We start from the raw sequence: 27937 nt of genomic DNA, 5'->3' as shown, positions 1-27937 counted from the left end.
TGTTAAGCACAAAGTGTTGAAAACTTGTTTTCAACACCTGATACCTACACGGATCTGAGCCGGGTTAACTTGACCCGTTTTTAGTTTGATGGATCCAATATAATGTTTCATTCACTCTATCTAACCACAAAATTCGTTTCATCCATCCAGACGCTCCACCTTTCTCTACAAACCCTAACCCTAACCTTCATTTCATCCACCGCTCCTCCACCGCTCCTCCACCGCTCCTCCATCGTTGACGACACCAGATCCGACACCAGATCCGACACAACATCGATTTCTATGGCTTCTTTCCCGGTGGCTTCAAGATCCGACACTATCTCAGTAGATCCGACACTATTTCAGTAGATCCGACACCAGATCTACTGGTTTGACTGTAGGGTACCTTTCTTGTTACCATATCTTATTTATTTATTTATTTTTTTGTTATTTGAATCTTCAATGGGTAATGTTTCAGATCTTCCTTTTGGTTATGGGTTCGTCAACAATGGTGCTTGTGGGTGGAAGATCTGGCAAGATCTATGGTGTATTTGTAGTAGATCTGTTCTTTGTAAGTAGATTTCTCGGGTTTATTTACAAGTCTAGGGTTTATTTACAAGATTTCTTCATTTTTTGTTTTAATTTATAGAATTTGACTGTGGTTAACGTGGGTTTATTTTTTTTGTTTAAATTTTTTGTTTATTAACGAGGGTTTATTTTTTTTGTTTAAATTTTTTGTTTATTTACTAGGGTTTATTTGACTGTGGTTTTTTTGCTAATTATTAGAAATATGATAGAATTTGAGCTTGAATTGTTCTTGAAATATCTATTGTTTGGATATTTTGTCTGTGATTGTTAGGGAGTTCATTAAAAATGTTTTTTAGTTGGATAAGTCCAAACTAAGGTTACTGGTTTAGTTGTTGAAAAGACATGCATAAAAGATTTTGTGGTTAGGTTTAGAAATGATTTAACTATTCTGTGGTTGAAAGTAATTGGTAATTTATTATATGAATAATGGACTTTGGATCAGGTTTATATGTGTATGAAGGATGGAATGTTTTCACTAATATTGTAGTGATTCATGATCAGAAAGGTTTGATTGTTGTGATATTATATCATTTAATGTAAGTTGTTTTTGTATTAATGAATTGTTATTCGTTTTAAGTATTTGTAGGAGTTCCACACTATCTATTGGGTACAATTAGCCCCATGGTTTAGTTTAGTGCAACGGTGAATGCAGGCGGTGAACGGTTAAAAAGCCAGAAGTCGAAGGTTACCGAAATTCAAAATGTAAGTACAATACATTACTCGAAAGGTTGATGTTGTTCAAGGTCTGCAACAGTTTATATTTACATAATTCTTTATGTCAGTTCAGTTTACGATCTGTTTATCGTATTTTCAGGTGCTGATTTGGCAAATTTGGTAAACGTGGCGGCTCTCAAGGTGGCAATGGACGGTGCAAAATCGGTAAGAGTCTGGTCAACTGGGTCCACACGAGTCGGTTACGAGATCATGGGAATGTATAAGGGCGCCAATAAATTATTTAAAATTACGTATCTGTTTTGGGTTTGGGGCATTGGTGCTGAGTTTTTTCCTAAAATGGTGTAGTTGGAAAAATTATTTACCTAAATGGGTACTTTGAAAATTATTTATCAAAATGGGTTGGTAAGAGTGTGAGCTGTATGTGGTCAACCACATCCTAACATGGTTACCATACAAGTTACCATACAAGTCAGGTATGAGTGTGAACTCACCTTGGTTTGCTCGGCAGATAAACAAAAGGTCACTTGAGCTGTATGTGGTCAACCACATCCTAACATGGTTACCATACAAGTCAGGTCTATGGTTTAAGTAGTGCACATATATGTTCTACACGTATTCTAACAAGTTATATACAAGTATTGATCATGGCTTACATGTATAATCATGGCAGTTAACAGTTCATACGAGTTCAACAGTAGAAATCACGTAACAAACAAAGTCCAAGTTTGCGGCCCAAATGGTTGGGCTGGTAACAGTACACAAGTCCAAACAGAATGTGTGATTAAATGGTCTCGAGTCGAGACTAGAGATCTCGAGTCGAGACAGTGTGGTCTCGGGTTGAAGTCTTGGTGTTCTGGAGTCGCAACTAAGGGATCTCGAGTCATGCATTTATCATTCGAGACCGGGTGGTCTCGAGTCAGGTCTCGAGTCGCAACCAGACCAGCAACCGTGGTCTCGAGTTATGCTGTTTTTGTGCTGATGATGTGTGATCTCGAGTCGAGACAGTGGGGTCTCGACTCGCAACCTTTGTCGAGATCAGAAGATGTAACAAATTTCCTTAATTGCAGTTTATTAATCCCGTAACATTTGCTAACAGTTTTGGCAGTTTCAATTTGGATCAAATCAACAATTATTCAGCAATCAAGCATATTCATATTACCTTAATCATCATCTAATCATGAACAATAATTAAGCATTCAAAGATCATTAGGTTACAGTTTCGAATACTATCATGCAACCCTAATTCTTGTGCAATATCAACCTATCATAACAACACAACATATAATCGAGAATTATAATTCCAGTAGTATGTATTCGATCCTAGATCACTTCAACAACATGCAAAACATATCAACCATTAAATCCTGAAATCATTAATCATCAAAACCATATATCAATTGATTTGGTTTACACCCTTAGACCGATTTGCGTGAACAACAAACTACATCACCTATTAACATCATAATCAGGCACATGTTCCGAATTTTACAAGTATAATCTCAATCATAAAACTAGCAACAATAGAACACGAACCGTGATGCTCGAATAAGTAGGTTGGATCGATGGAAGGGACTTCGAATGGGGCTGCCGTCGGGTTTCCAAGGAGAGGAGGAGAGAGAGCTTAGGGTTTATGTGTGTTCTTGTTTTGCAAGTAATGAGAAAACTAAACCCCCTAAAGGTTCATGTATGCACATAAGGAGTGGGCCGAACCCATCAATGGGCTGCCCTTGGTCTCGAGTCGGCCAAGTATAGTGCACCGAGAGAGAGAGAGAGGTGTACGACCCAAAAGGGCTTGTGCGATTAGGACAAGTGTTATGCAACTATACTTATAGCATTCACATATAATCACGTAGAACATAATATAACAACGTCGTAACATACATTGAAAGCAAGCACATCAATCAATCAAGTAACGTTCATACAAGTTACATCAAAACACAAAGAAAGGTTCTGGAATGCGAGTTGTCACATTATCCCCAAGTTGAAAGAAATTTCGTCCCAAAATTTAGCACGCGATTACTGAGGAAGCTATTTAAGTTGTATGGTTTTCCTAGTTTTCCTGGGGTGTCACATTCTCCCCCCGTTGGTTTGGAATTTCGTCCCGAGATTCCGCAGTAGCTTCGGCCTCAGTAGTGGTTGTACTGTTTTCGAACAGTTGGGGATACTTTTGTTTCATCTGATCTTCGCATTCCCAGGTGAACTCTGGGCCACGACGGGAGTTCCAACGAACTCGAACAAGAGGTATTCTGGTGTGCTTGAGGACCTTAACATCTCGGTCCGTGATTTCGACTGGTTCCTCGGCGAATAGCAACTGATCATCGATAGTGAGCTCCTTCAAAGGAACTATGAGGGTCTCATCTGACAGACACTTCTTTAGATTCGACACGTGGAAAACGTTGTGAACTGCACCGTTTCTGCTGGTAGGTTTAGTTTGTAGGCCACTTTGCCTATTCTTTCTATGATTTCGAACGGTCCGACATACCGCGGATTGAGCTTGCCTCGTTTACCAAAACGAACTACACCCTTCCAGGGTGAGACTTTGAGTAGCACTCGATCCCTAACTTGGAACTCGAGTGGTTTTCTGCGCTTATCAGTGCAGCTTGTCTGACGGTCACGAGCTGCCGCCATTCGTTGTCGTAACTGAGCAATTCTTTCCGTTGCGTCTACCACAAGCTCTGGACCAGTAATCTGACTATCACCCACCTATGCCCAGCATAGAGGTGATCGGCATTTACGCCCGTACAATGCCTCAAATGGAGCGGCTTGGATGCTGGTGTGGTAGCTGTTATTATACGAAAATTCTACTAATGGCAGATGCTTTTCCCAGCTGTTGCCAAAGTCGATAACACATGCCCGAAGCATGTTTTCTAGAGTTTGAGTAGTACGCTCAGACTGCCCATCCGTCTGAGGGTGATAAGCTGTGCTCATGTCTAATTGCGAGCCGAAAGATTTGTGCATTGCTTGCCACAGTTCTGAAGTAAAGCGTGCATCACGATCAGAGATAATAGAGGTCGGCACCCCGTGCCTTGAGACAACTTCCTTGAGATAAACGTCTGCTAGAGTGGAGAACTTATCCGTTTCCTTAATAGCCAGGAAGTGTGCAGACTTTGTGAGTTGATCCACGATCACCCAAATAGTATCATTCCCACGTTGAGATCTAGGCAGGCCAGTGACAAAATTCATGGAAATTTCCTCCCATTTCCATTGCGGTATCTTTGGTTGCTGGAGTAGGCCTGATGGTTTCAGGTATTCCATCTTGACTCTCGCACAAGTCAAACACTTGCTAACGTAAGTTGCTATGTGGGCTTTCATGCTAGGCCACCAATACGTAGTTCTGAGATCGTGGTACATTTTATCCGAACCCGGATGTACCGAGTAGCGAGACTTATGTGCTTCATCCATTACAAGCTCGCGTAAGTTGCCATAAAGTGGGACCCAGAGCGTCCTGTTACGTAGTAGGCGCCGTCTTCCTTTTGTTCTAACCGTTGCCTTGAGCCGCGTAGGGCTTCAGCCCTGACGTTTTCTGGTTTCAATGCTTCTACCTGAGCATCTCGTATCTGTGCCGGAAGACTAGACTGGATGGTAAGTTGTAATGCTCGTACGCGTCTAGGCGTAGTGTCTTTTCGGCTTAGGGCGTCAGCCACAAATTGGCTTTGCCTGGATGGTACTTGATGGCACATTCGTAATTGTTCAAAAGTTCGACCCATCGTCGTTGACGCATGTTCAATTCCTTCTGCTTGAAGATATGCTCGAGACTCCTGTGATCGGTGTAGATGGTGCACTTGGTACCGTACAGGTAATGTCGCCACATCTTAAGCGCGAAAACAACAGCTCCCAGCTCCAAGTCGTGTGTAGTATAGTTTCGTTCATGAACCTTAAGTTGACGTGACGCATAAGCAATGACCTTGTAACGTTGCATTAACACACATCCAAGACCTTGAATGGATGCATCACAATAAACCACGAAATCGTCTGTGCCCTCTGGCAATGAGAGAATAGGTGCGCTGCAGAGCCTATCCTTTAAGTGCTGAAAAGCTGTTTCCTGAGTACTACCCCAACGGTAGGTGACACCCTTCTATGTCAGTAGTGTAAGCGGCTGCGCAATCTTCGAGAAGTCTTTGATAAACCTTCTGTAGTACCCTGCCAAACCCAAGAATTGGCGAATTTCCGTTGGTGTACGCGGTGCAGGCCAGTTCTTAATCGAGTCTACCTTGGATGGATCCACATGAATCCCGTCCCTGTTTACCACGTGGCCTAGAAAGTGGACTTCACGAAGCCAGAAGTCGCATTTCGAAAACTTGGCGTATAACTGTTCTGTTCGAAGGAGTTTTAAAATGAGTCGTAAATGCTGCTCGTGTTCCTCCTAACTCTTAGAGTAGATCAGGATGTCGTCGATGAAGACAATCACAAACTTGTCCAAGTAAGGTTTGCACACCCTGTTCATAAGATCCATGAAGACCGCAGGCGCGTTTGTTAACCCGAATGGCATAACTAGAAACTGGTAGTGGCCGTAGCGAGTTCTGAATGTTGTTTTGGAGACGTCCTCAACCCGGACTCTCAGCTGATGGTAGCCTGACCTCAGATCTATCTTCGAATAATAGCTCGACCCTTGCAATTGGTCGAACAGCTCGTCGATGCGTGGAAGAGGATAGCGATTCTTCACGGTCACCTTGTTGAGCGCACGGTAGTCGATGCACATCCTAATGGTACCGTCTTTCTTTTTCACAAATTGTACTGGAGCTCCCCAAGGTGAAGAGCTAGGACGAATGAAACCCTTTTCCAAGAGTTCTTGTAGTTGCTTGGACAGTTCTTCTAATTCTGATGGAGCTAAGCGATACGGTGCACGAGCTATTGGTGCTGCTCCTGGAGCTAGCTCGATCTGGAATTCGACTTGGCGATGAGGCGGTAGCCCAGGTAATTCCTCTGGAAACACTTGAGGAAAGTCACGCACTACAGGAATGTCCTCTAATCTCTTCTCTTTCGATGATGCGTCAGTAACCAGTGCCAAAATGGCAGTGTGGCCTTTTCGTAAACACTTCTGGGCCTTCAGGAAGGAGATGATGCCAACCACGACACCACTCTTGTCGCCTTGAACTTCGAGAGGTTCTTTACCAGAACGGGGAATACGAACAATCTTTTCCTTGCATAGGATCTCTGCTTGTTGTTGGGATACCCAATCCATCCCAATGACGATGTCGAAACTACCCAGAACTATGGGAATGAGATCGATAGAGAAAGTCTGACCAGTGAGGACAAGATTACAACCCTGAACTATGTGTGTGGCCTCTAGACTTTTACCATTAGCTAACTCTACGACATGCTTGGTGTTTAAGGGTGTTGGTGTATGCTTTAACAATTGACTAACTTTCAAAGACATATAACTGGTATCCGCACCCGAATCAAATAATACAGTAACATAAAAGTCGTCGAGAAGAAACTTACCCATCACCACGTTAGGATCATTCCTTGCATCACCCTAACCCAGCACAAATGCTCGACCCCTAGCGCCGTTGTTATCATTGTTTCCCCCGTTGTTGTTCCCATTGCCCTGATTATTGTTGTTGTTATTCTGGTTCTGGTTTAACTGGGGGCAGTCTCGCTTGAAGTGGCCTTCAGCACCACACTGATAGCATCCCCTGTTGCCTCGCTGGTGTTGTTGCTGCTGGTTTCGTGGAGCTGGTTGTTGTTGTTGCTGATTCTGATTCGCAGGTCGTGAGCTCCTACAATCTTTAGCTTCATGGCCCATCTTGAGACACCTCTGGCAACGACCCTTGTTGCACTGGCCATGGTGGTGCCTGTTGCATATATTGCACCTTGGGAGGTTTCCTCGATATCCACCCTGCCTTTGACTACCAGAAGATTGCTGACTAGGGCTCTGGTAGTTATCAGTCTTTCGCTGCTATTGTCACAACCCCAAAATCCACATGCGGAGTATCACCGCTTGGGAGCGTGACTGACCAGGATCAAGCCACCAATCATATTGAACATGCAATTAATATTAAGTAAAATAAATGTAAACCATCCATTCAATACGAAAGGTGTTCAAAATATAACCATAGTTTCAAAGTGTAGCGGAAGCATAGTAAATAATCCAACAATAGTTAATAGTTTTTAAATGTTATAACAGCTCAGCGTAAAACCACGATCCTTGCCCACAACGACCCGCTTCTCCAGTGCAAGCTCCAGGTACCTAACGATCTGCAAGGCATGTAACAGAATGATCAACAAACTAGTTGAGCGAGTTCACCGTAAGTAAATGCGTAACAGTAAGTAACGAGTGGCTCTACAGGGCCAATAGTAAGTTATACAGGTGGGGGCTTCCCATGTTATGTGACCACTAGACTATTCGTATTATCCCTGTTCTTCGTCCGAGAAACAGTAGCGCGTATGGGGTAATTGGCATATGACCACGTAGGTGTTATCCCAACCTACGGAAGAAGTATGTAATGCGTACACGTAGGTTTTACGTGCGTATCCTTTGTATCGAGGATAGTAATTTGCATATGACCACGTAGGTGTTATCCCAACCTACGGAAGAAGTAAGTAATGCGTACACGTAGGTTTTACGTGCGTGCCTGACATCCGAGGCAGTAATGGCATATGACCACGTAGGTGTTATCCAACCTACGGAACCACGTAGGTGTTATCCCAACCTACGGAACCGTCCTGACATCCGAGGACTATGATAGGTGATAGTCTAGGAAAAGCTTTTGTACGTTATTAGTCAATTGAAACCTTTAACCCATTCCCACAACCCGGGAATCCCATGCCTTAGTAGGAGTGTGAACTCACCTTGGTTTGCTCGGTATGCTAGGTTATGCACTCACAAGTAATTAATCACGTCCTATTGTATGCACGTATAACAAATCAGTTCATGTTCGCAATGATACGCATGCAATTTAATGTTCACATAACAGTCAGTTTGCATATCGGCACAACACGTATTATTTCACATTAAATCATCAGCGTGCACGAATACAATTATTAACACTCATCACCAAGCATGGCATGCCAAATAAATCATACATATGTTCCATTATTCAAAGCATGTTCATAACCTACAATATCTTTCGAATCCACCCTTATCTTTCGACGCACATCTACCTTTCGGTTCATGTGTTATCTTTCGTCAAACAGTTATCTTTCGGTTCACAACTATGTTTCGTATAACTAACATCTTTCGGTCAAAGCTATCCTTCGGTCCCAACAACTATCTTTCGAGTAGCAAGTAACAACAACTATCTTTCGAGTGGCATGTATCTTTCGGTTACAATCAGTTTCATGCAAAAAGGCAGCTACCACACAACCCTAAATGAGCATCTGGCATCATAATTATAAACAACCAAACATGATCATCATCGAAGTCAACAACAATCATTAACACATATAGACAAGCTCCTCGTTTTGTGTAATGCCGCCCATATCAAATTAATATTCAAATAAATTCAATAGTTGTGAGCATGATTAACCTTAACTAAACACCATACAATGGCCGACATATGTAAAGCACCTCAAGAGGTTATTGGGCCAACTATGACATGTAACATTTATTAAACAATATGAAAAGATCATCATCACAGTAGGTTTGGGCGGCGCAAGCATAACATCAAAAAGTGATCATCATTAGTCTCATGATGTGCCGTCCAAACCAACCAATGGGTTGATTGAATTTTCCACAAAAGTCAAGCCTCCCCCCACATGAAACTAGTTATTATATAATAGACATAGCCGACAATTCCACCAATGGCCTTCCTTGGCCGCCCAACACCCACCAATCACAAGCTCCTAGGACTATTTCTGACATTTGATCTTGAGTGATTACCAACCGCCAATAATACCCAACCCATATTAGTTTCCAGGCAACCCCTCATATCTAACAAAAGAGCCGACAAAATAATGTTGAGGTGATGTATAACCAGTTTGTTTGCACTATCAAAGCAAATCACATGTTTCAATATTATTAATCAGTCATCAACTTTATGATATCACAATTCACAAGCAACCGAACAATAACATCACTATCTATTTAATATACTCAATCAACACACATGTAAACTCGATCGGTTCAATAACAAAATAATAAATCATTCAATATCACATAGAAACAATACAAGTATGAACAATCAACGGCAAGACTTACTAACCAGAGATCTGGGGCGGCACAAGATGTTATCTCGAAGAAGGGGAAAATAGTTTCACTGCCGTCGCACAAGTAGGGTTTGGAATTTCGATTGGTTCTGTGCATTACTACGTAACTGCCATTTAATATACGTAAGGTTTTGGGCCTGGGCCGAAAGTTAAGGCCTTTAGTCGAAAGACTGGGCCTTGGCTCGAAGGATAAAGTCCTTGGTCGAAGGATATGTTTCGTGACCCTTCGACCCGAAAGTTGATCTTTCGAATCGAAGGATATGTTTCGTGATCCTTCGATCTATGAGCCATGTTTCACACAAACAAGTTTACACATTTGACAAGTTTCACAATATACAAACAACTATGCACAAACAACTATGCACAATCAAACCATCAAAACGTATAAAATTTCATGGCAACCAAATGTGCAAATAAACGACTAGTCAATACAAGATCGCGTAATAAATACGAAATCGAATCTTGGAAATTCGAGTTGTCACATTATCCCCAACTTGAAAGAAATTTCGTCCCGAAATTTGGTACGCACTCACTGAGGAAGCTAGGTAAGTTACATCGTTCACTGGTTTTCCTGGGGTGTCACATCATCCCCCCGTTGATTTGGAATTTCGTCCCGAAATTCAGTAGTAGTAGCTTCAGTCTCAGAAGTGGATGCATTGGTTTCGAATAGCTGGGGGTACTTTTCTTTCATCTGGTCTTCGCGTTCCCAGGTATACTCTGGGCCACGCTGGGAGTTCCAACGAACTCGAACAAGAGGGATTCTCTTGTGTTTGAGGACCTTAACATCCCGGTCCGTGATTTCAACTGGTTCCTCGACGAACTGCAACCGCTCGTCGATAGTGAGTTCCTTAAAAGGAACTATAAGGGTCTCATCCGATAGGCATTTCTTCAGATTTGACACGTGAAATACATTGTGAACTGCACCGAGTTCAGCTGGTAGGTTTAATCTGTAGGCTACTTTGCCAATCTTTTCTAAGATTTCGAATGGTCCGACGTACCGCGGATTCAGTTTGCCTCGTTTACCAAATCGAACCACACCCTTCCAGGGTGAAACTTTCAATAAAACCCGGTCCCCGACCTCAAATTCTAATGGCTTTCTACGCTTGCCCGCGTAGGCTTTCTGACGGTCGCGTGCTGCCGCCATGCGTTGTCGTATCTGCGCAATCTTTTCTGTGGCGTCCACTACAATCTCTGGACCCGTAATCTGACTATCCCCCACCTCTGCCCAACAGAGAGGTGACCGGCATTTACGTCCGTATAATGCCTCGAATGGAGCGGCTTGAATGCTGGTATGATAGCTGTTATTGTATGAAAACTCCACTAAAGGGAGGTGTCTTTCCCAGCCGTTGCCGAAATCGATGACACACGCTCGAAGCATGTCTTCTAGAGTTTGGATAGTTCGCTCAGACTGCCCATCCGTCTGAGGATGATATGCTGTGCTCATGTCTAATCGTGAGCCGAAGGATTTGTGCATCGCTTGCCAAAGCTCTGACGTGAATCGTGCATCGCGATCCGAAATAATAGAGGTGGGCACTCCGTGCCTCGAAACAACTTCTTTCAAGTAGATGTCTGCTAGGGTAGAAAACTTATCCGTTTCTTTGATAGCCAAGAAGTGAGCAGACTTTGTGAGTCGATCAGTGATCACCCAAATAGTGTCATTCCCACGCTGGGATCTAGGTAAGCCCGTAACGAAATCCATGGAAATTTCTTCCCATTTCCACTGTGGTATCTTAGGCTGCTGAAGTAGACCAGCTGGTTTCTGATATTCAACCTTGACTCTCGCACAGGTTAAGCATTTTCCAACGTACGTAGCGATGTGAGCCTTCATACTAGGCCACCAATAAGTAGTGCTGATGTCGTGGTACATTTTATCCGACCCTGGATGTACCGAATAGCGAGACTTGTGAGCTTCATCCATTACAAGTTCGCGTAAACCGCCATAAAGTGGGACCCAAATACGCCCCGTTACATAGTAGGCGCCGTCTTCCTTTTGTTCCATGCGTTGCCTTGAGCCGCGCAAGGCTTCAGCTTTGACGTTTTCGGGTTTCAGTGCTTCTAACTGAGCAGCTCGTATCTGTGCAGGAAGACTGGACTGAATAGTAAGCTGTAAGGCTCGTACACGCCTAGGTAAAGTGTCTTTCCGACTGAGAGCGTCAGCCACAACATTGGCTTTGCCTGGATGGTACTTGATGGCGCATTCGTAATCATTAAGTAACTCGACCCATCGCCGTTGACACATAATCAATTCCTTCTGCTTAAGAATATGCTCGAGACTCCTGTGATCGGTGTAAATCGAGCACCTGGTACCGTACAGGTAGTGTCGCCATATCTTAAGCGCGAAAACAACAGCTCCCAGCTCTAAATCGTGCGTCGTGTAGTTCCGTTCATGAACTTTGAGTTGACGAGAGGAGTAGGCAATAACTTTATCCGGCTGCATCAATACGCAACTAAGACCCTGTATTGATGCGTCATAATATACTACGAAGTCATCCGTGCCCTCTGGTAATGAGAGAATAGGCGCGCTGCAAAGCCTATTCTTTAGGTACTGAAAAGCGGTTTCCTGGGACTCTCCCCAGCGATAGGTGACACCCTTCTGTGTCAGTAGCGTAAACGGCTGCGCGATCTCCGATAAGTCTTTAATGAATCGTCTGCAATACCCCGCCAAACCCAAGAATTGGCGTATCTCCGTCGGTGTACACGGTGCAGGCCAGTTCCTGTTCGAATCTACCTTGGATGGATCGACATGGATTCCATCCCTGTTCACCACATGGCCTAAGAAATGGACTTCACGAAGCCAGAAGTCGCATTTTGAAGACTGTGCGTACAGTTGCTCCTTTCGAAGAAGTTCCAAGATAAGACGTAAGTGCTGCTCGTGTTCCTCCTGACTCTTGGAGTAGATCAGAATGGCGTCGATGAAGGCAATGACGAACTTGTCAAGGTAGGGTTTGCACACCCTGTTCATAAGATCCATGAAAAACTGCAGGCGAGCTCTGAAAGCTGTCTTGGAGACGTCCTCATCCCGGACTCTCAGCTGATGATAATCAGCCTGTAGATCAACCTTGGAGTAGTAACTCGACCCTTACAACTGGGCGAATAAGTCGTCCATGCGTGGAAGAGGATAACGGTTCTTCACCGTCACCTTATTGAGTTCGCGGTAGTCGATGCACATCCTGAACGTACCGTCTTTCTTCTTCACAAATAACACTGGAGCTCCCCAAGGCGAAGAGCTTGGACGAATAAAGCCCTTTTCCAAGAGCTCTTGTAGCTGCTTCGACAGTTCTTCCAGTTCGGTTGGAGCTAAACGATACGGTGCGCGGGCTATTGGTGCTGCTCCAGGAGCTAACTCAATCTGAAACTCGACTTGACGATGAGGAGGTAAACCAGGTAAATCTTCAGGAAACACTTGAGGAAAATCACGCACAGCTGGATGGTCTTCCAACTTCTTTTCTTTGCATGGGATTTCTGCTTGCTGTTGCTGCTGGCGATTCCGATTTGCAGGCCGTGGACTCCTGAATCCTTAGCTTCATGGCCCATCTTGAGACACCTCTGGAAACGTCCCTCGTTGCACTAACCACCGTGGTGTCTGTTGCATTAGTTACACATTGGGTGAATTCCCCGATATCCACCCTGCCCCTGACCACCAGAAGTTGGCTGACTCGGCTCTGGTGATCACTATTCTTGCGCTGCTGCTGTGCTTGGGACTGAACGGTAGCTGAACCCTTGCTGGAATACCCATCCCATTTCCGCTTGCTGTCACTAGGGGTAGCGGGAGTAGCAGAAGAGGTAGCGGTAGTAATAGCGCTGATACAACTTGGCAGCCTGTTCTGTTCCACTGCCTGACCCGTGAGGCGATGAGCAAGACGCTGAATGTCTTGGATGTTGTCGAGGTTAACCGATGTAGCATGGCTCGGAATCTCTGAGGCTAGACCCTTGAGGTACAATTCGATACACTTGCTTGGAGGGTCCACCATGGTTGGACACAAGATGGCCAGTTCGTTCGACCGTTTCGTATAAGCATCAATTTCCTGACCCTGTCATTTTCAAATGGTAAAGCTCCACTTCCAACTTGTGGATGTCATCACGCGTGCAGTATTCCCTTTTAATGCGTTCTTTGAATTCGTTCCAAGGGTGGCGTTAGCAGCTGCCAACCCTAGTATCCGTGCTTGCGCGTTCCACCAGGTTAGCGCGATTTCTTCCAGAGTACCGGTGGCGTACTTGACCCTGCGAGCCTCAAGGCATTCAAACATCTCGAATACCGACTCGAGCTTCCCAAACCAATGGAGTAGTCCAACTGCTCTTTCTGTGCCACTGAATGTGCTTGGACGACAGTCCATGAAGTTCTTGAATGTGCAGACAGGTTGCTATGCGTTCTGACCCGTTGCGCGAGAAAGATAGGTCAAGGTTAAGCGCGAGAGTTGGGTCACGAGTGTAGGATCTAACATCCTAGGATAGGTCTGGAATAGCAGGTTATACCTCCTGCTTGTGCGGCTGCAAGTGCCGCAGCAACTTGTTCGTTAATGAGAGCCGTCAACTGGGCTTGAGTCATGTTAACACATCTAAACATGATCGAGTAGTAAATGTAGCATAAGTGTGCATTGTTCGCGAGTAGTGCGGTGACAGAAAAGTGTAAGCACATAAGTATTCTCATGCAATGACAAGTTGTGAGCAAGGTAATGTAAGCATACTACGAGCAAAGTTCTATGCAAATTCTAGCATGTAGGCAATAAACATAAACCTTATTACCTAGGAAGTTGAGCCTTGCACGTGGAGCGAAGCGTCGTTGTGGATCGTTGAGAGCACTGTTCTGGTTATAGTCTGGTTTTAATAAAAAACGTTTTTCCATATTAAAACCAAGTTCTCTATAACCAATGGCTCTGATACCAATCTGTCACAACCCCAAAATCCACATGCGGAGTATCACCGCTTGGGAGCGTGACTGACCAGGATCAAGCCACCAATCATATTGAACATGCAATTAATATTAAGTAAAATAAATGTAAACCATCCATTCAATACGAAAGGTGTTCAAAACATAACCATAGTTTCAAAGTGTAGCGGAAGCATAGTAAATAATCCAACAATAGTTAATAGTTTTTAAATGTTATAACAGCTCAGCGTAAAACCACGATCCTTGCCCACAACGACCCGCTTCTCCAGTGCAAGCTCCAGGTACCTAACGATCTGCAAGGCATGTAACAGAATGATCAACAAACTAGTTGAGCGAGTTCACCGTAAGTAAATGCGTAACAGTAAGTAACGGGTGGCTCTACAGGGCCAATAGTAAGTTATACAGGTGGGGGCTTCCCATGTTATGTGACCACTAGACTATTCGTATTATCCCTGTTCTTCGTCCGAGAAACAGTAGCGCGTATGGGGTAATTGGCATATGACCACGTAGGTGTTATCCCAACCTACGGAAGAAGTATGTAATGCGTACACGTAGGTTTTACGTGCGTATCCTTTGTATCGAGGATAGTAATTTGCATATGACCACGTAGGTGTTATCCCAACCTACGGAAGAAGTAAGTAATGCGTACACGTAGGTTTTACGTGCGTGCCTGACATCCGAGGCAGTAATGGCATATGACCACGTAGGTGTTATCCAACCTACGGAACCACGTAGGTGTTATCCCAACCTACGGAACCGTCCTGACATCCGAGGACTATGATAGGTGATAGTCTAGGAAAAGCTTTTGTACGTTATTAGTCAATTGAAACCTTTAACCCATTCCCACAACCCGGGAATCCCATGCCTTAGTAGGAGTGTGAACTCACCTTGGTTTGCTCGGTATGCTAGGTTATGCACTCACAAGTAATTAATCACGTCCTATTGTATGCACGTATAACAAATCAGTTCATGTTCGCAATGATACGCATGCAATTTAATGTTCACATAACAGTCAGTTTGCATATCGGCACAACACGTATTATTTCACATTAAATCATCAGCGTGCACGAATACAATTATTAACACTCATCACCAAGCATGGCATGCCAAATAAATCATACATATGTTCCATTATTCAAAGCATGTTCATAACCTACAATATCTTTCGAATCCACCCTTATCTTTCGACGCACATCTACCTTTCGGTTCATGTGTTATCTTTCGTCAAACAGTTATCTTTCGGTTCACAACTATGTTTCGTATAACTAACATCTTTCGGTCAAAGCTATCCTTCGGTCCCAACAACTATCTTTCGAGTAGCAAGTAACAACAACTATCTTTCGAGTGGCATGTATCTTTCGGTTACAATCAGTTTCATGCAAAAAGGCAGCTACCACACAACCCTAAATGAGCATCTGGCATCATAATTATAAACAACCAAACATGATCATCATCGAAGTCAACAACAATCATTAACACATATAGACAAGCTCCTCGTTTTGTGTAATGCCGCCCATATCAAATTAATATTCAAATAAATTCAATAGTTGTGAGCATGATTAACCTTAACTAAACACCATACAATGGCCGACATATGTAAAGCACCTCAAGAGGTTATTGGGCCAACTATGACATGTAACATTTATTAAACAATATGAAAAGATCATCATCACAGTAGGTTTGGGCGGCGCAAGCATAACATCAAAAAGTGATCATCATTAGTCTCATGATGTGCCGTCCAAACCAACCAATGGGTTGATTGAATTTTCCACAAAAGTCAAGCCTCCCCCCACATGAAACTAGTTATTATATAATAGACATAGCCGACAATTCCACCAATGGCCTTCCTTGGCCGCCCAACACCCACCAATCACAAGCTCCTAGGACTATTTCTGACATTTGATCTTGAGTGATTACCAACCGCCAATAATACCCAACCCATATTAGTTTCCAGGCAACCCCTCATATCTAACAAAAGAGCCGACAAAATAATGTTGAGGTGATGTATAACCAGTTTGTTTGCACTATCAAAGCAAATCACATGTTTCAATATTATTAATCAGTCATCAACTTTATGATATCACAATTCACAAGCAACCGAACAATAACATCACTATCTATTTAATATACTCAATCAACACACATGTAAACTCGATCGGTTCAATAACAAAATAATAAATCATTCAATATCACATAGAAACAATACAAGTATGAACAATCAACGGCAAGACTTACTAACCAGAGATCTGGGGCGGCACAAGATGTTATCTCGAAGAAGGGGAAAATAGTTTCACTGCCGTCGCACAAGTAGGGTTTGGAATTTCGATTGGTTCTGTGCATTACTACGTAACTGCCGTTTAATATACGTAAGGTTTTGGGCCTGGGCCGAAAGTTAAGGCCTTTAGTCGAAAGACTGGGCCTTGGCTCGAAGGATAAAGTCCTTGGTCGAAGGATATGTTTCGTGACCCTTCGACCCGAAAGTTGATCTTTCGAATCGAAGGATATGTTTCGTGATCCTTCGATCTATGAGCCATGTTTCACACAAACAAGTTTACACATTTGACAAGTTTCACAATATACAAACAACTATGCATAAACAACTATGCACAATCAAACCATCAAAACGTATAAAATTTCATGGCAACCAAATGTGCAAATAAACGACTAGTCAATACAAGATCGCGTAATAAATACGAAATCGAATCTTGGAAATTCGAGTTGTCACATTATCCCCAACTTGAAAGAAATTTCATCCCGAAATTTGGTACGCACTCACTGAGGAAGCTAGGTAAGTTACATCGTTCACTGGTTTTCCTGGGGTGTCACAGCTATGCCTGGGACTGAGCTGTAGCTGAACTCTTGCTGGAATCCCCATCCCATTTCCGCTTGTTGTCACTGGGAGTAGCGGAAGTAGTAGCATTAGTAGCACTGATACGTTTGGGCAGTTTGTTCTGTTCCACTGCCTGATCTATGAGGCGATGAGCAAGACGAGTAATATCTTGGATATTAGCAAGGTTGGCCGATGTCACATGACTTTGGATTTCTGGTGCTAGTCGTTTGGGATACAACTCAATACGTTTGATAGGAGGGTCCACCATAGTTGGACACAAGATGGCCAGTTCGTTTGACCTTTTCGTATATGCCTCAATCTCTGACCCGTCATTTTGAAATAAAAGAATTCCACTTCTAACTCGTGGATGTCATCACGAGTGCAGTATTCCCGCTTGATCAGTTGCTTGAAATCATTCCAAGGGGTGGCGTTAGCAGTTGCCAGCCCTAACATCTGAATTTGCGCATTCCACCAAGTCAACGCAATGCCTTCGAGAGTACCAGTGGCATACTTCACCCTGCGAGCCTCAGGGCATTCACACATCTCAAATACGGACTCGAGCTTTTCAAACCAATGGAGGAGTCCAACTGCTCCTTCAGTGCCACTAAATGTGCTAGGACGACAGTCCATGAAGGTCTTAAAGGTGCATACAGGTTGCTGAGCGTGTTGACCTGTTGTGTGTAAGAACAGGACAAGGTTAAGCACACGAGTTGGTTTAGGAGTGTAGGATCTAAAGATCCTAGAGTGAGTTGCAACTGCAGGATATACCTCCTGCTTGGGCGGCTGCAAGTGCCGCAGCAACTTGTTCGTTAATCAGAGCCGTCAACTGGGCTTGAGTCATGTTAATGCGTCCACTCATGATCTTCATTTCAAAGGGAACATAAGTGAGAGAGGTTCGTGAAAAGTGTGATGACAGAAGAGAGTAAGCACGCAAGTGTTCTCAAGCAATAGCGGTTATGTTTATCTAAGCATACCATGAGCAAAGTTCTATGTAATCTAGCAAGTAGGCAATATAAACATGAATAGCAGTACCTATAGTGTTGAGTCTTGCACGTGGAGTGAAGCGTCGTTGTGGATCGTTGAGCACTGTACAGGTTATAGTCTGGTTTTAATAAAACATTTTCCCCTTATTAAAACCATGTTCACTATAACCAATGGCTCTGATACCAATCTGTCACACCCCCAAAATCCACAGGCAGAGTATCACCGCATGGGGGCGTGACATGACCAGGATCAAGCCACCAATCATATTGAACAATAGTAAATGTAATTCAACCAAACAATATGAAAGGTGTTCCAAAACAAAAGTATAGTTTCAATGTTTAGCGGAAGCATAAATGTAAAACCCAACATAAGTAATAAGTTTGAAATGTCATAAATGTTTAACATGGCATCCACGATCCATGTCCACAACGAACGCGCCTCCCAGTGCAAGCTCCATGAGTACCTATTGACCTGCAAGGCATGTAACAACGAGTCAACAACAAAGTTGAGCGAGTTCACAGCTGGTTGTTTAGTTATAGTATTCGTCCTATAATTCACATGTTCGTTTTGTAAACCATGTATCGTATTTATTTGTATCCTGGCCTTCCAGGCATGTTTGCAAAGATTAGTGGGGGTCTCCTATGTATTCTAAACTAGTTATATTTGTATCGCGGCCCTCCAGGCATGTTTGCGAAGATTAGTATTCATATCGCGGCCATTCCAGGCATGTTTGCGAAGATTAGTATTCGTATCGCGGCCATTCTAGGCATGTGTGCGAAGATTAGTGGGGGCTTCCCATGTGTTACTAGTCTAGCTGTATCTATAAGTGACCTTCCCCTAACGAGGTCAGTGATACGTATTCCGGTAACGATGAGAGTACAAGTAATCAATCAATCCCATTCCCAACCCCGGGAATCCCATGCCTTGGTAAGAGTGTGAACTCACCTTGGTTTGCTCGGCAGATAAACAAAAGGTCACTTGAGTTGTATGTGGTCAACCACGTCATAACATGGTTACCATACAAGTCAGGTCTATGGTTTAAGTAGTGCACATACATGTTCTACACGTATTCTAACAAGTTGTATACAAGTATTGATCATGGCTTACGTGTATAATCATGGCAGTTAACAGTTCATATGAGTTCAACAGTAGAAATCACGTAACAAACAAAGTCCAAGTTTGCGGCCCAAATGGTTGGGCTGGTAACAGTACACAAGTCCAAACAGAATGTGTGATTAAATGGTCTCGAGTCAAGACTAGAGATCTCGAGTCGAGACAGTGTGGTCTCGGGTTAAAGTCTTTGTGTTCTCAAGTCGCAACTAAGGGATCTCGAGTCATGCATTTATCACTCGAGACCGGGTGGTCTCGAGTCGCAACCAGACCAGCAACCGTGGTCTCGAGTTATGCTGTTTTTGTGCTGATGATGTGTGATCTCGAGTCGAGACCCCGGGGGTCTCGACTCGCAACCTTTGTCGAGATCAGAAGATGTAACAAATTTCCTAAATTGCAGTTTATTAATCCCGTAACATTTGTTAACAGTTTTGGCAGTTTCAATTTGGATCAAATCAACAATTATTCCGCAATCAAGCATATTCATATTACCTTAATCATCATCTAATCATGAACAATAATTAAGCATTCAAAGATCATTAGGTTACAGTTTCGAATACTATCATGCAACCCTAGTTCTTGTGCAATATCAACCTATCATAACAACACAACATATAATCGAGAATTATAATTCCAGTAGTATGTATTCGATCCTAGATCACATCAACAACACGCAAAACATATCAACCATTAAATCCTGAAATCATTAATCATCAAAACCTTATATCAATTGCTTTGGTTTACACCCTTAGACCGATTTGCGTGAACAACAAACTACATCACCTATTAACATCATAATCAGGCACATGTTCCGAATTTTACAAGTATAATCTCAATCATAAAACTACTAGCATGGAACCCTAGTTATCACATAAGATCATAGCAAACACAACACCAAGATTCATAAAACTTGCAACAATAGAACACGAACCGTGATGCTCGAATAAGTAGGTTGGATCGATGGAAGGGACTTCGAATGGGGCTGCCGTCGGGTTTCCAAGGAGAGAGAGCTTAGGGTTTGTGTGTGTTCTTTTTTTGCAAGTAATGAGAAAACTAAACCCCCTAAAGGTTCATGTATGCACATAAGGAGTGGGCCGAACCCATCAATGGGCTGCCCTTGGTCTCGAGTCGGCCAAGTATAGTGAGCCGAGAGAGAGAGAGAGGTGTTCGGCCCAAAAGGGCTTGTGCGATTAGGACAAGTGTTATGCAACTATACTTATAGCATTCACATATAATCACGTAGCACATAATATAACAACGTCGTAACATACATTGAAAGCAAGCACATCAATCAATCAAGTAACGTTCATACAAGTTACATCAAAACACAAAGAAAGGTTCTGGAATGCGGGTTGTCACATTATCCCCAAGTTGAAAGAAATTTCATCCCGAAATTTAGCACGCGGTTACTGAGGAAGCTAGTTAAGTTGTATGGTTTTCCTGGTTTTCCTGGGGTGTCACATCCATGCATATCGGTTTTTCTCTTGAAAATCCATTTGTTTCCTACTGCCCGAGATTCGGGGGTAGCTCAACCAAGTCCCATATTTGATTGTCATGCATAGATTGCATCTCGACGTTCATGGCTTCTTGCCATTTCTCAGATTCCGGATCTAAGATTGCAGATTTATAGTTAGCAGGTTCGTCATTAGACTTAACTACTAATAAGACTTCGAGACCTTTTAGATGCCGTAGATATCTATTAGATTCTTTGCGAATTCTACTACTTCTGCGAACGCTTGTGTTTATGTCTAACTCATTGGTAAAAACTACTTTTTGATTAGACGGTCTGACTACATTAGCGGTTGTTTGTGGTTCTCGAATTTCTTCAAGATCAACCACATTATTTCCAGTTCCTTGATTAAGAAGTTCTTCCTCGAGAAAGAGTCCCTTCCCTTTGATGGAAATCACATTTGCATACGGATGGTAGAAATAATATCCGCTTCTTTTATAGTATCCGACAAAAATAACCTTTTCGCCTCGAGGATTGAGCTTATCATCAGAATCATTTGTGATGTATGCATCACATCCCCATACTCTAAGGTATTCCAAATCGGGTTTATGCCCATGCCATATATCATATGGCGGTTTTTGTTTCCCTTTTAGTCGGAGTAAAATTGACAATGCGGGCAACGGTCATAAGAGCATGACCCCAAATGGAGTGAGGCAAGTTACTACACATCATCGATCGAACCATATTAAGTAGAGTTTGATTTCTCCTTTCACTCACGCCATTAAATTGGGGTGTGCCAGGTGGAGTGGGTTCTGAAATTATTCCACACTTTTTCAGATGATTGAGAAACACAAAGCTGTGGTATTCACCACCTCGATCTGATCGAAGTACTTTTATCTTTCTATCAAGCTGGTTTTCTAGTCATGGTTTCTAGCCATGGTTCTGAAAGGGCCATGTATATTAGTTTGTATGAGTCCTAGAAGACCATGGTCACGTTCACCAACATTGGTAAAGGGGTGCTTTGTGAGTTTGCCAGCTAAACAAGATTCGCAATCATCAAAGGAGTCCTATCCAGTGGATACAAGAATCCCCTCAGACTGGAGCCATTTTATGCATGCCTTACTTATATGGCCAAGTCTGCAATGCCATAAATGTGTTTCATTTATACCAGCTTTGTTACGCTTAGAAAGATGATATATGTTATTACGTGTTTGAATATCAATCTCATAAATATCATTTCGAGGTTTAGCCTCAAAATAAAACACATCATTCAAGTAGGCTAAAATAGAAAAACCATTAAAACGTACTTGAATCCTTATTCAAACAGTGAAGAAACTGAAATAATATTTCTGGTCAAACCAGGTGCATATAAACAGTTATTTAAATTAACTACAAGGGCGAGGGACATGAAAAACAAAATGTTCTAGTTGTCAGAACTAGAACTCTCATTACCAACTATGAGTTCCATGTGGCCTTATGTCAATTTCTTCCACTTTTCAGGCTCCTGCAAGTCACTAACGATGTGGAGACTACATCCGGTATCAAATACCCATGTGTTGCTAGAAACAGTGAAAAGTTCGATAACATAAATGAGAATATCAGAAGAAGTGCCAATGTTATTGGCCTTGTTCGTCTTCAGCTTGGCTAGATACTGCGAGAAGTTTCCCTTCCACTGCCCTATTTGGTTGCATTCAAAGCACTGACGCTCCTCAGGAGGTTGTGGTTTTGCAACATGCTTGTTGTTGGTGGCATTTCTGGCAGCAACAACAACTTTTCTCTTGCCTTTGCTCTTATGTTTCCTTTTCTTGTTAATGGGCTTCTTAACACCACTAGACTAGACCGTTAGAACTTGGTTGGTTTTGTGGAATAACTAAGCTTGTTCATCTGGACAATGTATCCTTTCATCTTATGCACATGAGTACTGATACATGATCCTTCCAGCATTTTACAGCTTATGAGCTGTTTCATGGTGTCAAATCGCTCCTATCGGGCTTGTTTCTAGAACATGCCTTTTAGTTGCTGGATCATGTCATAAGCATCCTTATCTTCCATGTTCTTCTGAAGTTCAGGAGACATGGTGGCTTTCATAAGGTAGGCTACCTCAACGGCATCCTCGTTATGTTTTCCCAGTTCCTTGCGAGCAGCAGTAATGTTACTTTCAGGCTCGGTAGGGATTGTGCCATATAAGATATATAGCTTTTTCTCCATCTTGAGAACTATTCTCAGATTTCGGTGCCATTCGAGAAAGTTGGTGTTATTCAATTTTTCCTTTTCAAGTATAAACTTAAGAATGAAGGAGTTGTTTTCATTAGACATCTGTTATATAAGCAAGGTGATTTTAATTAGTATTTTCGATGTATATCTTCTTATTTCGTGAGGCGAGACAATAAGGAATGAGAATCCGGTTAGAAGCTCTTTCTAAAGGCAGCTGTAGCACGCAACATTAGCAAGAGGTTCAAGCGGACTAACAACGATTATCAATTGTGAGAAAAGCACAACTCCGAGGTTTATGAGGCTGCGAGGATAACCTATTGTCCTTGCATTGATACGTTTGGCCTCATTTATGCCACTTTTGTTCTCAAGACAGCTGGGGCACGTAACACGAGAAGAAAAGTAATAGTCGTCCTAATACGGTCACATGTGGAAGGGTCGGATGTGTCGACGAAGCCCTTGCACCATGGAAGGATAAACTAGACACCAAGTGTTGTGCTGTGGCTCCAACACTGATGGTTCGCATTATGCCCTAAGTGTTACTAGTAGTAGGATGGCATTGACCATTGATTTTAATTTTTACCAAATGGGGTCGTTATAGTCGGTTTTAATTTAGATATTAAATTTGCGACATAACCAAAAAGACCCTTTCACGTCTCGGGACAATTAGTTTTAGATAAGCTATAAAACTAAGTTTGTCGCGACTTGGAATAACCAATTATAAATTAATAGAAATCTATTAGGTTAATAGTTTTGGAAAATTAAAACTAGTTTAATTTGCAAAACTTAATTGGTTATTATTCGTTTTAAAACAACCTTTGTTTTATAACAAAACTTAACAAGTTGTGAAAACAATTTAGAACTTGTTTTAATGTGATTGTTTAATATTTTAAAACTCCTTTTAAAATCATGTTGGTATTTAGGTTGGTTATGTTATAACAACTTATAAGATAAAAGCAACCACAATAGCAAGACAAATATGTAAATCTATATGGCCAAAAATTTGTTCGATCTTGCTAGAGCCTAATAGAAAGATCAAACAGGTCACGGGGTCACAACACACAAACAACCACAAGGATGGACTTGAGTGCATGAAGTCATCTCGAGCAACTCCCACTGACTTCATAACTCCTGTTTAGCGTCCTCGGTTTTGTCTTCGGGTCTTCGTTTATTACAATATTTACAAAAATACAATAAAGGAAAAAAAACTTATCTATTACAACTTTGAACCATCTTGGTGGCCAAAAACCATAATAACAAAACCGAATAAAATATACAAATACAAAACAAGGCCTGGCCAGATTTACATATTACACAAGAATCACAAAATAAACCGGGCAATGTTTTGGTCAAGCAAAACAAATAAAATATTGACCAAATTATAACAACCCTCCTAAAATATTTCCGACACCCTAAAAATGTTTAGAATGTCCCTATACGTCCTAAAATACACCACGTATACTTAAAATGGCCCTAAATACCTTTAATCTTGCAAAAATAAAATAAAAACAAGAAATTAGGGCGCTCGCGGGCTGCGAAGACCTTGTTTTCGGGTTACGCGGGGCACGACATCTCTAGATCAGGGCGACACCCTAAGCTGCCACGTGGCAGCATCGTGTCAAAGCTAGAACCAAGAATCAGCAAGCCTAGCCTCTATAACCCTAGCTCGCGGGCCGCGAAGACCTTTGTGGTCTCTTTTGCGGGGCGTCAGAGAGATGGTCTGATCAGCCCTATAAATAGATTTGATCGGCCTCAGTTCACAAATCGCTCAACATTCGAAATTCTCTCTAAAATTCTGAATATTTGAAGTAGTATCGGGCATAATACCCCCCTAAATAACGAAGTTCTATCTCGTTGTAAGTATCATTACCCCCGGTTACGTATTAGATACGCTGCCCGATTGATCTAGTGCTCCGTAACGGCTGTCCAGGCTCTATCCGACGTAGTCGTTGGAGTTCTGTCACGGGGAGGGTATAACTAATGTAAATATTGGGTTATTATACTAACGCGTGTGCATTATTTAATTAATAGACTATAAGCAGGAAAACACAAAGGAAAACCCTAAAGTAGCAATGTGAGTAAGCTCCTTTTTGTAAACCTTTTTGCAAACTGTTTTTACAAAACCTCAAATATTTTACATTATATTAAACATTGATTGAGTATTTGTATTCTACAATTATCGTCGGTATGTTGGGGTTTTGTATACAAAATTTGTTACTACACTGTGAGTAGTAACATGACCACAAGTCGGGTTGACAGTACCGTGGGTAGTAATTAAAGTAGAAAAATAAACAAATGTAATTGCGAGATCGCCCTCAATAACTGTAAACTGATAAAACCTGTCTTGATTAAATTGGGATTCACTCACCAGTATTTCCCACTGACAAAATGTTTTTAAACGCGTTTCAGGTAATAAAATGTGAAAGCCAATTAGAAGCCAGCTGGACAGCACTGAAGGCTTGGAAAAGTGGCTATAAAAGTTACCTAAATAAAGAAGATATTTTTATTTATTAAAATAGGGTTTATCCCTATAAAATGCTTGTAATGGAAACTTGGGAATTTCCCATGTGTTTAATATTATAAAAATGTGGTATTTTACTCTGATAAAAATATTTCCTAACTACGGTCCTGATGTAATTTCCGCTTCCAAACGGATAAATACCGATACCACCATTTCTGAGTAGGCCGCGGCCGCCCTCCTCCTAAGGCAGGGGTCGGGGGTTGCGACAGAAAGGTGGTATCAGAGCTACAACCACTGATTTCAGACACAGAAGTGTTCTGCTGACACCAAAATTTTATATGTTAGGAAATAATCTATGTAACTATGTGCACATCCGTATATTATTGTTTTGTGTTATTGACAATTTGTTAGTTTATAGTATGAGTGACAAAGGACCTTCAGACGCTTACCGTCAACTGTCCAACTCACCTAGGGATGAAGGAACCTCTTCCCAGCCTACCCCCTCGGGGTATTCGGCTGACACCGAAGAAGGGATTTTCGTATTCAAAGCACAATCTGAAGAGCCAATCCCTCCCAAGAAGAGAGGATGGTTCAGCAGAGGAGCTCACGAACGTAGAAAGGATGAGAAAACTTCAGCAACAGCGAGCTTTAGCAGCCGCGAATAGAGAAATGAATGCTCAAACTCAGGATATGATCAATAGGAGACTAGCAAACTTCCACATACTAGCAACCACCACCACCACCGACCCAAACCTAGAACAACTCATAGCACCCCAGCCACTACCCTTATTCCCAACACAACCTATGGATATCGAAACCAAATCCCAGCACCTGCCTTCGATCCAGCTGAAATCCCTAGAGTACCAGCACCCCATCCCCCAGACTATGACCCTTGGTTTGACGACCATAGGGATTATCAACAACGCTATCCACTAGAAGACGAACCCATGCAAAACCCAGTAGCACCCTACCCAGACCTTGACCCTCTAGACCCCTACTTGGATGATGATCAATACATTAGGGAAATCCTAGAGAACCCGTACCCTTACCAAGAACCCATGCCCCAGTTCCCTGACCCGATACCAGCACTCGCACCACCCATGACCACTGAGAATGTGCAAGAGATCTGCACCTTTGGTGAGGAGATATTAGAAGGAAGTGAGAGAATGAGACAGATAGGGGAGAGACTTGTCTGGAAATACGATGAGCGTAACATGCAATACTGGATGAACCCCTATCAGTAGTAATAATATATATATATATATATATATATATATATATATATATATATATATATATATATAGGGAGAAGATCATGCGAGAACTGGCTATTATTGTGAGAACTGTGAGAACCAAGTGTGAACGCAACAATACTCAAACTACAAGGGCTGGAATATAAAATAAGATATTTTCAGATAATTAGTCATCATATCCATTCAAAATTGATGTTATTCACTCATGTCCGACGCCGCCTATCGCCTCCGTCTCCGTCTCCGCCACCACGATTCCGACCACCGATCGAAGATTCCGACAATGTATCTTTAATTCCGATCACATTCTCAACACCTCGACGAATTAATTCATGTATTACGACAATTCATACAATTTCTGCAAACCCTAACATTCTTACAGCATATTCGTCATTTCTCCGCCACCACGATTCCGACCACCGATTGAAGATTCCTACAATGTATCTTTAATTCCGGTCACATTCGCAACACATCAACGAATTAATTCATGTATTACGACAATTCATCAAATTTCTGCAAACCCTAACGTTCTTACAGCATATTCGTCCTTTCTCAGCTTACAAAGTAATGTATATGTCTTTTTGTTCACTAAGATCTGTATACATATTCACAAATTAAATGTTTTTAGTTTCTGTTAATACATAAATTAAATTTACACTTGTTTCATAAACATTAAACTGATTTGTTAACATTTAACTATTACTTTATTTTATCTACTACATATGCACATATGCATATATATTACTTTTTGCATCTATGTTACTTCTAATACGATCACATCTGTTTACACACATTTACAAATGTTACACTGTTTGTCATTCTACCTATTGTTACATCATACTATGTTTTATATATATACATATATATATAAATATATATACTACTTTATAAAGCATATAGGAAGGATAGAATGGTCTTTTGCCACTTTACAAGTCTTTAAAGCCCATTGTATAAACCTGTTAAGCACAAAGTGTTGAAAACTTGTTTTCAACACCTGATACCCACGCGGATCTTAGCCGGGTTAACTTGACCCGTTTTTAGTTTGATGGATCCAATATAATGTTTCATTCACTCTATCTAACCACAAAATTCGTTTCATCCATCCAGACGCTCCACCTTTCTCTACAAACCCTAACCCTAACCTTCATTTCATCCACCGCTCCTCCACCGCTCCTCCATCGTTGACGACACCAGATCCGACACCAGATCCGACACAACATCGATTTCTATGGCTTCTTTCCCGGTGGCTTCAAGATCCGACACTATCTCAGTAGATCCGACACTATTTCAGTAGATCCGACACCAGATCTACTGGTTTGACTGTAGGGTACCTTTCTTGTTACCATATCTTATTTATTTATTT

At 42.1% G+C, this 27937-nt stretch overlaps 2 long non-coding RNA genes across 2 annotated transcripts; one reads left to right on the top strand and one right to left on the bottom strand.

Annotated features, from left to right (window-relative positions):
• Positions 1-208: 208 nt before the first annotated feature.
• On the bottom strand, positions 209-27895 carry LOC118491090. Its single transcript, XR_004890331.1, has 3 exons — positions 27793-27895; positions 3942-3945; positions 209-336 (listed from the first exon to the last, which is right to left on the bottom strand). It is a non-coding gene; the product is annotated as an uncharacterized LOC118491090 (long non-coding RNA).
• LOC118491089 lies at positions 1156-1609 on the top strand. Its single transcript, XR_004890330.1, has 2 exons — positions 1156-1269; positions 1382-1609. It is a non-coding gene; the product is annotated as an uncharacterized LOC118491089 (long non-coding RNA).
• Positions 27896-27937: the final 42 nt, after the last annotated feature.

The sequence above is a fragment of the Helianthus annuus genome, chromosome 4, assembly GCF_002127325.2.
Source record: "Helianthus annuus cultivar XRQ/B chromosome 4, HanXRQr2.0-SUNRISE, whole genome shotgun sequence".
Lineage (NCBI taxonomy): Eukaryota > Viridiplantae > Streptophyta > Magnoliopsida > Asterales > Asteraceae > Helianthus > Helianthus annuus.
Note: the sequence above shows the minus strand (reverse complement) of the source record. Positions and strands in the feature narration are given on the sequence as shown.